The sequence below is a fragment of the Loxodonta africana genome, chromosome 22 (assembly GCF_030014295.1).
Source record: "Loxodonta africana isolate mLoxAfr1 chromosome 22, mLoxAfr1.hap2, whole genome shotgun sequence".
Taxonomy (NCBI): Eukaryota; Metazoa; Chordata; class Mammalia; order Proboscidea; family Elephantidae; genus Loxodonta; species Loxodonta africana.
In genome coordinates this window covers 35,405,716-35,418,338 of record NC_087363.1, presented here as the reverse complement: position 1 = coordinate 35,418,338, position 12,623 = coordinate 35,405,716, and the positions used below count along the sequence as shown (strand labels likewise).

Below are 12,623 nucleotides of genomic sequence, written 5' to 3'. Positions count from 1 at the left end.
GCTGTCAGCTTGGGGAATGGGAAATCGGGATAGTAGTATGCTAATAATTGCTATGATACACTGAGCAGTTTACATCTGTATTCTTAGAAAGTGTTAATCCAATCCCATCATTCAACGAAATGGTGTATCAGGACTTCATTTCTGTTTATGGTTGGGTAATATTTCATTGTATGTAATACCACATTTTGTTTATCCATTCATCTGTTGATGGACATTTAGGTTGTTTCTACCTTTTGGCTATTGTGAGTAGTGTTGCAGTGAACATTGGTGTACATGTATCTGTTTTCGTCACTGCTTTCAGTCTCTTGGGTAACTACCTAGGAGTGGAATTGCTGGGTTGGCAATTCGAATCCATGAGGTGCTCCTTGAAAACTCTGTGAGGCAGTTCTACTTTGTCTTACAGGGTCGCTATGAGTCGGAATCGACTTGACGAGTTATTTTTTTTTTTGGTATATGGTAGTACTAGGAGCTCTGGTGGTGCAGTGGTTAAGAGCTCAGCTGTTAACCAAAAAGTCAGCAGTTTGAATCTACCAGCTGCTCCTTGAAAACCCTATAGGGCATTTCTTCTCTGTCCTGTAGGGTTGCTTTGAGTCAGAATTGACTGGATGGCAACGGATTTTGGTTTTTATGGTAGTACTATGTTTAACTTTTTGAGGAACTGCCAAACTGTTTTCCCCAGCAGCTGTACCATTTGGCATCCTACCAACAATGGATGAAGATTTCAATATCTCCCCATGCTTGCCAATATTTGTTATTTTCTATATGCTTTTTTCTTAATCTTAGTGGATTTTTTTAAACTTTAAAATTGTGAATCATATAAAGAAAAACAAATAAAAATGTTCAATTTAATAAATTGTTGTAAAGTGAATATCTATGTAACCACTACCTAGGTTAAAGAAGAGAATGTTGCCAGCACCCTAGAACCCCGCCCCTCGCCCGTGCTCCTTTACTATTCACAAACCCCACCTACTCCCTAGAGGTAGCCATTATCCTGACTTTTATGATAAACACTTCTTTGCTTTTCATTGTAACAGTGGGTCTCAAAGTAGGGGTCTCAGGACCAGCCATATCAGCATCACCTGGGAACTCCTTATTGTTTTTAAATGTTGTTGAGTCGGTTCTAACTTACAGCAACCCTATCTACAACAGAACGAAACACTGCCCGGTCCTGTACCATCCTCTCAATCGTGGGTATGTTTGAGCCCCTTGTTGCAGCCACTGTGTCAATCTGTCTCATTGAGGATCTTCCTCTTTTTCACTGACCCTCTACTTTACCAAGCATGATGTCCTTCTCCAGGGACTGATCCCTCCTGATAACATGTCCAAAGCATGTGAAACATAGTCTCTCGCCATTCTTGCTTCTGAGAAGCATTCTGGTTGTGCTTCTTCCAAAACAGATTTTCAAGATTAGGTTATGTTAAAGTGGATTACAGTAGGATGCAACACCCTTACTCTGGTCACTAACCTGATCCCAGGGTAAGCAAGTTTCCCTGGGATGTGGTCTGTATCACCTTTCATCTTACAAGAGATAAAAGGATTGAGAATCAAGCAGAGAAAGGGACCTCATACCACCAAGCAAGAAACGCTGGGAGCAGAGCACCTCCTTTGGACTCAGAGTTCCTGTGATGAGAAGCTCCTAGATTGGAAAAGATTGATGACAAGGACCTTTCCCGACAGCCAACAAAGAGAGAAAGCCCTCCTCTGGAGCCGGCACTCTGAATTTGAACTTATAGCCTCCTAAACTGTGAGAGAATAAATTTCTCTTTGTTAAAGCCATCCACTTGTGGTATTTCTGTTATAACAGTACTAGGTAACTAAGACACATGGCTTGGGTCAGGCACACCTTAGTCCTCAAAGTGACATCTTTGCATTTTAAAACTTTGATTTCTTGACTGCTGCTTCTATGTTGATTGTAGATCTAAGTAAAATTAAATCCTTTACAACTTCAATCTTTTCTCTCTTTAAAATGATATTGCTGTCTTAGTCATCTAGTGCTGCTATAACAGAAATACCACAAGTAGATGGCTTTAACAAAGAGAAATTTATTCTCTCACAGACTAGTAGGCTGGAAGTCCAAATTCAGGGCATCAGCTCCAGGGAAAGGCTTTGTTGACTCTGGAGGAAGGGCCTTGTCATCAATCTTTCCCTGGACTAGAAGCCTCTCCGCACAAGAGACCTGGGTCCAAAGGACACACTCTGCTCCTGGTACTGCCTTCTTGGTGGAATGAGGTTCCCATGTCTCTCTGCTCACTTCTCTTTTTTATATCTCAAAAGAGATTGGCTTAAGACAGTCTAATCCTGTAGATCTCATCAATATAAAGGCTGCAATCAATCTCATTAACATCATAGTGATAAGATTTACAACACATAGGAAAATCATATCAGATGACAAAATGGTGAACAACCACATAATACTGGGAATAATGTTCCAGGCAAATTGATACACATATTTTTGGGGGGCAAAATTCAATCCATCATAGTTGTTTATTGGTCCAGTTGTGAGGATTTTTGTTTTCCTTAAGTTTAGGTATAATCTATATTGAAGGCTGTAGGTAACCGTCTTCCAAATTTCTTGGCATAGATGAGTGAGCCTTTCCAGCGTTGCACTTGTTTGTTGAAACATCTCAATTGGTATTCCTCAATTCCCGGAGCCTAGTTTTTTATCAATGCCTTCAGTGCAGCTTGGACTTCTTCATTTAATACCATCAATTCTTAATTACATGCTACCTCCTGAAATGGTTGAATGTCGACCAAATCTTTTTGTCTGGTGACTCTGTGTATTCCTTCCACCTTCTTTTGATGCTTCCTGACCCCATTGCCATTGAGTTGATTCTGACTCATAGTGACCCTATAGGACAGAGTAGAACTGCCCCATAGAGTTTCCAAGGAGTGCCTGGTAGATTTGAACTGCCAACCTTTTGGTTAGCAGCCATAGCTCTTAACCACTACACCACCAGGGTTTCTGATGCTTCCTGAGTCATTCAATATTTGCCCATAGGATCCTTCAGTTTTGCAGCTGAAGGCTTGAATCTTTTCTCTAGTCATTTCAGCTTGAGAAATGCTGAGCATGTTCTTCCCTTTTGGCTCTAATTCCAGGTCTTTGCACACTTCATTATAATACTTTGTCTTCTCGAGCTGCCCTTGGGAATCTTCTGTTCAGCTCTTTCACATGTTCATTTCTTCCTTTCACGTTAGCTGCTCTACATTCAAGAGCAAGTTTCAGAGTCTCTTCTGACATCCATTTTGGTCTTTTCTTTCTTTCTTGTCTTTTTAATGACCTTTTGCTTTCTTCACGTATGATGTCCTTGATGTCATTCCACAACTCGTCAGGTCTTCTGTTATTAGCATTTGATGTGTCAAATCTAGCCTTGAGATGGTCTCTAAATTCAGGGGCAGGGAGGATATACTCAAGGTCATACTTTGGCTCTTGTGGACTTGTTTTAATTTTTTTAAGCTTCAATTTGAACTTGCATAGAAGCAATTGATAGTCTGTTCCAGAGTTGGCCCTGGCCTTATTCTGATACTGAGTTTCTTCTTCATATTTTTCCATAGATGTAGTCAGTTTGATTCTGTGTTCCATCCAGTGAGGTATAGTTGCCGTTTATATTGTTGAAAAAAGGTATTTGCAACAAAGAAATCATTGGTCTTTGTCTTAGTTATGTAGTGCTGCTATAACAGAAATACCACAGGTAGATGGCTTTAACAAAGAAAAGTTTATTTTCTCACAGTAAAGTAGGCTAAAAGTCCAAATTCAGGGTGTCAGCTCCAGGGGAAGGCTTTCTCTCTCTGTTGCCCTTCTCATCAATCTTCTCCCAGACTAGGAGCTTCTTTGCATGGGACCCCGGGTCCAAAGGATGCACTCTGCTTCCCAGTACTGCTTTCTGGGTGGTATGAGGTCCCCATCTCTCTGCTTGCTTCCCTTTCATTTTATCTCTCGTAAGATAAAAGGTGGTGCAGGCCACATCCTAGGGAAACTCCCTTTAAATTGGATTAGGGGTGTGATCTCCATGAGGGTGATGTTACAATCCCACCCTAATCCTCTTTAACCTAAAATTAGAATCACAAAATGGAGAACAACCACATAGTACTGGAAATCATGGCCCAGCCAAATTGATAACACACATTTTTGGGGAGACATAATCAAATCCATGACAGTTTTACAAAATTCTATCACGTGATCTCCAGTGGCATTTCTATTACCAACGCCATGTTTTCCAACTACTGATCCTTCTTCTTTGTTTCCAACTTTCACATTCCAATCACCAGTAATTATCAATACATCTTGATTACATGTTTCATCAATTTCAGACTGCAGAAGTTGGTAAAAATCTACAATTTCCTCATTTTTGGAATTAGTGGTTGGTGCGTAAATTTGAATAATGGTCGTACTGAAGTGGTTTTCCTTGTAGGTGTATGGATGTTATTCTATAAGTGACAGCGTTGTACTTCAGGATAGATCTTGAAATTTTCTTTTTGACGATGAATGCGACACCGTTTCTCTTCAATTTGTCATTCCAGGCATAGTAGACCATATGATTGTCTGATTCAAAATGGCCAGTACCAGTCCATGTCAGCTCACTGATGCCTAGGATATCGATCTTTATGCGTTCCATCTCATTTTTGACAACTTCCAATTTTCTTAGATTCATCCTTTGTCCATTCCATGTTCCGATTAGTAATGGATGTTTGCAGCTGATTCTTCTCATTTTGAATCATAGCACATCAGGAAATGAAGGTCACAAAAACTTTACTCCATCCATGTCATTAAGGTCCAGTCTACTTTGAGGAAGGAGCCCTGTTTGCGGAGTGGTTAAAGCAATTGACTTCTAACCAAAAGGATGACAGTTTGAAACCACTAGTCGCTCTGCAGGAGAAAGATGTGGCAGTCTGCTATCATAGAGATTTATAGCCTTGGAAATACTATGGGGTCGCTATGAGTCAGAATCGACTCGATGACATTGGCTTTGGTTTGGTTTTTTGCTACTTTGAGGAGGCAGCTCTTACCAGTTGTGTTTTGAGTGACTTCCAATCTGAGGGGGCTCATCTTCTGGCACTATACCAGATTTCTGCTGCTATTCACAAGGTTTTCACTGGCCAGTTTTTTTGTTTTTTCTTTTAGAAGTAGATCGCCAGATCTTTCTTCCTGGTCTTAGTCTAGAAGCTCTGCTGAAACCTGTCCATCATGCTGGTATTTGAAATACCAGTGGCATAGCTTCCAGCAACATAGCGACACACAAGCCACTATGGTGCAACAAACCCACAGACAAGTGGTGGTGGAACGCCTTAGAAATGGAAATTCTCAGGTCATTATGGTCGACTCTACTTTGAGGAAGGAGCCTTGGTAGCACAGCAGTTACAGCGATTGACTGTCCTACTGACTGAATTGGAATCTCTGGGGATGGGGCCATCTGTGGCTTTAACAAGCATTCGGGTGAATCCAATGCATGTGGAAATTTGGGAACCATTGCTTCATATGATACATTGGCAATATAGTTGTTACTTTGTGTATATTTGAATTTATAGAAATAGAATCATTTAATATCATGTGGTATGTATACTTTTATGTTTGTCTCCCAATATTAGTTTTTTGTTCTGTTTTGTTTTTTACTGAGATAGATTCAGAAAAGTTACAAGATCATAAAGTGTGCAGTTCAGTGAGTTATCACAAAGTGGACACACCTGCATAGCCAACACCCAGATCGAGAAAGGGAACATTTCCAGCCCCCAGTTCTCCTGCCCCTTGCTTCCTCCCAGTTGTACTCTCCTTCCCAAAGGCAAACACTATCTTGTTTAAGAAATATTTATGTAGTCCAAGCTTTGAAGCACTTTTATCTTTTTCAAAGCTTTGTTGTTCTACCTTTAACCTTTAGAACTATGGTTCATCTGGAGTTGAATTTTGTATATGGTGTGAGATTAAAATTTTTCCCATATGGATATCCAGTTGACCCAGCACCATTTATCAAAATGACTCATTTCCTATCTCCAACCCCAAGCGATTTACCCCAAACAATTTAGTATAAAACTGATGAAATAATAGCTATACAGTCACAGGATATAGAGAAAGCCAGGCATGTCTAATGAGTGGAGCAAGGGATAATATGAGGAAAAAAACAAAAACAAAAACCAAACCCATTGCCTTTGAGTCAATTCCAATTCATAGCTACCCTATAGGACAGAGAACTGCCCCCATGGGGTTTCCAAGGCTGTGAATCTTTACGGAAGCTGACTGCCACGTCTTTCTCCCCTGGAGCAGCTGAAGGAAAGAGAGGGAAGAGAAATATGGTTAGCATAGTACAAAAGTCTGTCCCTGCCAAATAGCCACCTCTGACATGGACAGGCAGAATGGCGCGCACACACACACACACACTGAGCTGAGAAGTCATTGCTGTCCTGTCTCTAGAGAAGGATTCAGATGGTCAGAGCCGAATGGAAAGCCTTAAAACAGCCCCAGAGACTCCTGGGAACCCCCTGCCCCGCCCTGCACTGGCTCTCTGCCCTGTTACTGCCAGCTGTTGACCTGTTACTCTGGGCAACAAAACCCACCTCTGTTCTCTGCTTTGTGATGCTGAGGTTGGGACTCTGCAAATCTTCTTCTGTTTTGACAGCTGGCTCAATATTAATCTCTACCAATAAAGTCACTAGAGGAGGAAAAAGGTACTTCTGCCTTCCCGTTGGCTCCTGTCCACTTTTCCTACAATTCTTCACTCTAGCAGCTACAGTTCCTTCCTGTAGCAGTGGCTGAATACAATTTGGAGTTTTTCATTGATGGCAGAATCAGCCTCATCGTGCTCCCCTCAGGGACACAGGTACTAGCTGGCGGGCCCCCTCCACAGAGGTCTGGGCCCCAGTCTTCCAGAGCTCTCCTCTGAGCTCAATGACACCAGCGCTCAGCCCCCTTCCCAAAGGCCTTAGTTTCAGCTCCATGCGGCTCTTCCTCTAGAAGTTCCAACCTCTTTTTTCCTTCTTCCAATAACCTTCCTGGAGATGGTAGCTGCTTCCTGTAATTACTAAACCAGTTGCTAATGAGTTGATTCCAACTCATGGCGACCCCATGAATGTCAGAGTAGAACTGTGCTTCATAGGGTTTTCAGTGGCTGATTTTTCAGAACTAGGAAAAAAAAAAATTTTTTTTTTTTTTAGATTGCCAGGTCTTTATTCTGAGGTGCCTATAGGTGGACTTGAACTGCCAACCTTTTGGTTAGCAGCTGAGCATGTTAACCGTTTGGATCACGCAGGGACTCCCCTTGCCGTTCTGTTTTTGCCTTTTCTGTTACCTGGTTAATAGTTTTATACATACCAAACCAAACTCATTGCTGTTGAGTTGATTCCAACTCACAGCAACCCTATGGGACAGAGTAGAACTGCCCCACAGGATTTCCAAGGCTGTAATCCTTATGGAAGCAGACTGCCACATCTTTTTCCTGCAGAGCGGCTGGTGGGCTTGAACTGCCAACCTTTCGGTTAGCAGCCAAGTGCTTAACCTCTGTGCTACCAGGGCTCCTTACTTTATACATAATTATTGTCATGGATTGAATTGTGTCCCCCCAAAATACCTGTCAGCCATGATCCCCAGTATTGTGTGGCTGTCCTCCATTTTGTGATTGTAATTTTAGCTTAAAGAGGATTAGGGTGGGATTGTAACACTCTTACTAAGGTCCCATTCCTGATCTAATGTAAAGGGAGTTTGCCTGAAGTGTGCCCTGCACCACCTTTTATCTTACAAGAGATAAAAGGAAAGAGAAGCAAGCAGAGAGTGGGGACCTCACACCACCAAGAAAGCAGCACTGGGAGTAGAGCCCGTCCTTTGGACCTGGGGTTCCTGTGCGGAGAGTCTCCTAGTCCAGGGGAAGATTGATCACAAGAACCTTCCTCCAGAGTTGACAGAGACAGAAAGCCTATCCCTGGAGCTGACACCCTGAATTTGGACTTCTAGCCTACTAAACTGTGAGACAATAAACTTCTGTTTGTTAAAGCCTTCCATTTGTGGTATGTCTGTTACAGCAGCACTAAATAACTAAAATAATTGTCAGTTATTTGTATCAAATTCACTGTTTACATAGGTGGTCAGGTTTCTGTCTCCTTATTAGGCCCCCGCTGACACAGTCCTCAATGACCTCCAGCAGAAGCAGTGAGCAAGCAGAGATAAGTTGGAAAGAAAGCCTCCAGACCTCTTTGTGGAAATGGACAGATGTTGGGCAGGCGAGAGGTGTGGTCCCTCTGTGCCTGGAGTCAGAGGGACAATACAGCCTCCAGCGCCAGACCCGGGCTCAGGAAGAAGGCCGGTTTCTCCTTGTCTTCTCTGCCTCAGCAAGTTTCACCTTTCTGAGCTTGAATTCCATGCAGAAGCTGGAAAGATAGTCTTTGGAGGACACAAAAGCAGCCATGAAGAAGATGAATCAGGCATTGTGCTAGAAGATCTGGGATAGGTGGTGGCACAATATCACATTGTACAACAGGATCACTGTCAGCAGTGCCACCCAGGCCAGCATCAGGCCTCCTTGGCCAGTTGCACGTAACCACAGAACGCTGGCCCAGCCAGTCAGATAACAAAGGATGGCCAGCACAGTGACCACATGGGCAGTGATGAAGTAGCTGACGGCACTGTCTGATGATGCTGCAGCACTGGGGATGGCACTGATCATGGCCAAAAAAGAGAAGATGCTATCAGGCACTGGCTGCTTATGACAGGGACCATGGAGTTGGCAGTCTGGGTACCAGCCAGGGTGAACAAGCCACCCTGCAAGGTGGCACTGAATGTGTTGACGGGCATGATCTTGGTCACTGTAATGGTGAGGAAGAACATGGCCTCCAGGTTCACCTTCACCAGGATGGCAGTGAGCACCATCAGTAGCACAATGACTGCCTGGCTTCCCAGGACCTGCACAGACTACAGGGTCCTCGTGAGCAGGGAGAAGTTAAAGTAGATAAAGGGTAGGAGGGGCAGTATGGTGCATAGGGTCAGGAGGTTCCTGAAAAGATGGAGCTGAGGGAGCTTTTCTCCAGAGGGGTCACCCAGGGAGCAGATGAGTTCTGAACATACCTACTAAGCTCAGCCATCGTCAGGGACATTTTGAGGGGCACGTTCAGGTGGTTTTCTGATGTAGATGGTGGTGGTTATGAAGATATTGTAGAGAAGCATGATCCCTAGGCCTAATATGAAAATGCCAGGCCAGACAGCCTTGTATCTCTCCTGTGACTGGTGATGGGCTGTCACAGTGATGGTGTTCTTGGTACCAGCCTGCTTTCAGCTCTCAGTCAGGAACTTGACCGGATAGACAGCCCCTGGAAGGCAGTTCTGGCTCTGTCTCAGGAGTCTAGCAGCCAGACCTCCCTTAGAGGGCTCCTACTTGATTCAGGGTCCTCCTGCCTAAGGAGGAGGAGGAATAAGTATCTTTGGTATTCACACTTCCAAGACCATAATACCTGTCCTAAGTATTACAAGTAGTCAGGAATCCTTAGATGAGGTTACCTGTTCTACTGGCTTCAAACTGTCAATCAGACCAATGAATTAGGGAATCCTTATTCTGTTTTCTTATGACTAAATTTTTTTTTTAATCTGTATTAGTCATATTCCCCAGAGAAACAACCAATAGGATCTATCTACCTATCTTTTTATGTATTTTTATATCTACAGAGATTGATTTTATTTTAATGAGTAGGCTCTCGTGATTGTGGGGGCTTGCAAATCCAAAATTTGTAGGGTAGGCTAGCAGGCTGGAAACTCAAGCAGGACTATGTTATTGTTTCAAAGCACTGTTTTAGCTGCATTTCATACGTTTTTGGCATGTTATGTCTTTGCTTTCATTCTTTCAAAGTACACCATCTCAAAACCATTTCCCTGCCTCTCTTTCAGATGGGTAGGGGTGGCCATGCAGCCCAAAGCTCAATAAATATTTGTTAAGGAAATGAATGAATTAATTAGTGAAGAGTGTAAACAGCTTCAGCTTTGAGAGATAATTTTTTGGTAATATTATCTTGGGGATGGGTGCTCCTTGTCCTCCCTCTTCTGGAATATCTTTGCAATGGGGGAGAAGAAATGGATAGCATTCGTTGCCTCCTGGGAGCACTACTGGGTGGTTGGCGAACAGAAGACATAAACTGACTCTCCACTTTATGCCCTTTATGGTAGCCAGCCTCCAGAATGGCTCCCAACAATCCCTGCTTCTTGGTACTGACACCTTTGCTAATCCCCTCCTACGTTGTACCAGGGTTGGTCTGTGTCGCCAATAGAATATGGCATAAGCAGTGCTATGTCATTTCAGAGATTGGGTTACAAAAGACACTGCAGCTTCTATCTTGGTTGTTGTCTCCCTCTCTGATGCCTCCTGCCAGTAGCCATGTAAGGGTGCTGTCAGCCAGGGCTACAGTCTTGACGGGGGCTAGGGGATCTCCTTCTGAGCTTACTATTGGTGGACGTTGTCGGCTCCTATGCACAGGGCTGATCATGACACGATTTCCCCCAGAGTAAGTGACTTTTTTTTTTTTTTTAAGTGATGAGGGAAAGAGAGAGACATTGCCTCCAAGACAGAAGTCATCCAGGGGAAACTGAAGGTCTGAAACTCCAGGATAATCCAGGAATATCTTTGAGGTATGCTTGTCACTTGGTGGAAAAAATCAAATTGGACAACTTATTTGGGAGTTGGTGGAACTCCCTCGCTTTGTTAATGACTGTGTGAAAATTTAACACTACCCATTCTAGCATTGTTTATGGGGAGTCAGGAGATTAGGTTTCCAGCCTCATCTCTGCTCTTAAAATAACTGCATGACTCTGGGCAAGCTACCCTCTCTGAATCTGTATTTCATACCTAGAAAATAAAGGAGTAGGCTGGGAGCCCTAACCCTTTTTTTTGTCTCTGAAAATCTGGGATTTTATTCAATAGCCTGAGGTAGTGAAAAGGGCTCTGGTTTGGAGTCATTCCAGATTTCCAAAGCTGCCTGACAATTACTGGCTTTGATAATTGAATTTATGCATCTATAAAACAGCAGTTAATAGTATTTATAATTAAAAGCTCATTTATTCGCTCAAAAAATATTTATTGACTACCAATGTGCCAGTCATTGTACTACAAGCTGGAATCCTGAGATGAACCATTTAGACAGTGAACCTGCCCTCCTGTAGCTTACCTCTTGCATTAGTACCCTATTTCTGCTGTAATAAATTACCATAAACTTAGTGGCTTAAAACAACACAAATTTATTATCTTTGCAGTTGTCCAGAAGTCTGAAATGGGTGTCACTGGGATAAAATCAAGGGTCGGCAGGGCTGTGTTCATTCTGGAGGCTCTAGGGAAGAATTCATTTTCTTGTCTTTTCCAGCTTCTAGAAGCTGTTGATATGCCTTGGCTCATGGCCCACTTCCATCTTCAAATCCAGCAATGGCCAGTCAAGACTTTCTCAGGATGATTTCTGGGTCTGAGTTGCTATCTTTTTCTTACACATTTAAAGGACTCTGTGATTACACTGAACCCACCCAGATAATCCAGGATAATCTCTTTATCTCAAGGTCAACTGATTAGCAACTTTAAATTCGTCTACAACGTTAATTTCCCCTTGCCATGTAACATAACAACTCTATCGGGCAGTTCTACTCTGTCCTATAGGGTTGCTATGAGTCGGAATCCACTCGAAGGCAGTGGGTTTGGTTTTTTTTTGGTATGTAACATAACAACATAACATATTCACAGGTTCTGGGGATTAAGACGTGGATATCTTGGGAGGAGGGTGTAAAATTCTAGTAGTAGTAGTAGTGGTGCTGGCATCAGAATCTGTCTAACTTCAGGAGGGATAATGACCAGCATCAGCCCAAAGCTGATTCCCATGAGACAGCAGTGGGTAGCGGAGGTCAGACATACCTCCACCCTCCAACCTTTTTACCGATACTGACATCAGTCATCCCTCCCATGGCACTCTCTACTTCTCTTTTGGATTTGAAAGTGTGTTGTAATGGCCACACAGAACTCATAGACCATACTTACAGTTAAAGTGGTTTATTAAGGAAGTAATGGGGTACAACTCAGGGTCAGGATCAACAGGCTACAACCTAGGATCAGGATCAGGAAGCATGTAGGCAGTCTCCCATTTTCAGTGCGGGACAGCTCTCTTGGCCATGTGGTCCTCCTCTCGGCCCCCTGAGGACAGGCTCTTGGCCCTGACGTTTGTCACCACCCACTATGCTGAAGGGTCACTTCTAGGCTTGTCACTGTCTTCAGTGTTACAGCCCTTAGCCTGTGTTACAGTCCTTTTAGAAGGTTCCTTGCCTCCTTTCGGTCTGCTTCTCTCTTCTCTCTTGCCTTTCTCCTTTCTGCTTCTTTGTGCTTCCTGTCTTCCTGCTTCTTTCTGTCTAAAAAAGCCTCTGCAATTGGGTGGGTATATACGCAACTCCTTGTCAATTTCAAGGCATGACTCCTGGGGGGGGACCGCAAACTGTCCAATCCCCTCTGGGTATCTATTTGCATAGTAGGCTCTAGTCACCTTATTTGCATACTCTATTGACCAATCCGTGCAAGATGCGTACCAATCACAAGGCAGGCTGCAACCCAGGGCCGGACAAAAAGTATCAAACCACAGGTTGTTTACAACTTACCCAGGAAATGTCAATCAGCCTGGACAAAAGTAACAAATCC

At 43.2% G+C, this 12,623-nt stretch overlaps 1 long non-coding RNA gene across 1 annotated transcript in view; it reads left to right on the top strand.

The window, feature by feature from the left end:
* LOC111750597 (uncharacterized) overlaps nt 1-11,526 on the top strand; it is a 52,261-nt gene extending 40,735 nt beyond the window's left edge. Inside the window, exon 3 of the long non-coding RNA XR_010319041.1 lies at nt 10,492-11,526. This is a non-coding gene — a long non-coding RNA (uncharacterized LOC111750597). The remainder of the gene's footprint in view (nt 1-10,491) is intronic.
* Nucleotides 11,527-12,623: the final 1,097 nt, after the last annotated feature.